A 495-nucleotide genomic window follows, 5' to 3' on the forward strand; every position below is an offset into this window, starting at 1 on the left:
TAAACGTTTTTTCATTCTATTCATAATAAAACAATAATAAGGTAGAATCAGTAGAAAAGTACGTTCTCAATTTTATATGCCTTGAATTGTCACAAAAAAGGAATTTAAACAAGTAAGAGTGCTATATTCGGCTGTGCCGAATCTTATATACCCTTCACCATAGTGTATTTTACACATAATTGATCTTACAATCTTGTTAATAAAAACATTAAAAAATTTGAGTCGATTTAAGCCGAATGTTTCGGCGGCGGCTCAAGCAACTAAATATAGTTCGGCGGCGGCTAAGCTCCAGCAATGAATCAGAGGTCGACTTCGACCTCTGATTCATTGCTGGTAAACATTGACGAGACGTAGATTTTGTTTTTGTTTATCGTAAAAAAAAATTGCTTTCAAAAGCACTTGGGAAAAATTTGTGTTAGTTTTAAATTTCAAACTTACATTATTCGCATAAAAATTATTGTACAATAACTCACAATCTACTCTCATATAATTGAA

Source organism: Lucilia cuprina, chromosome 3, assembly GCF_022045245.1.
Source record: "Lucilia cuprina isolate Lc7/37 chromosome 3, ASM2204524v1, whole genome shotgun sequence".
Classification (NCBI taxonomy): domain Eukaryota; kingdom Metazoa; phylum Arthropoda; class Insecta; order Diptera; family Calliphoridae; genus Lucilia; species Lucilia cuprina.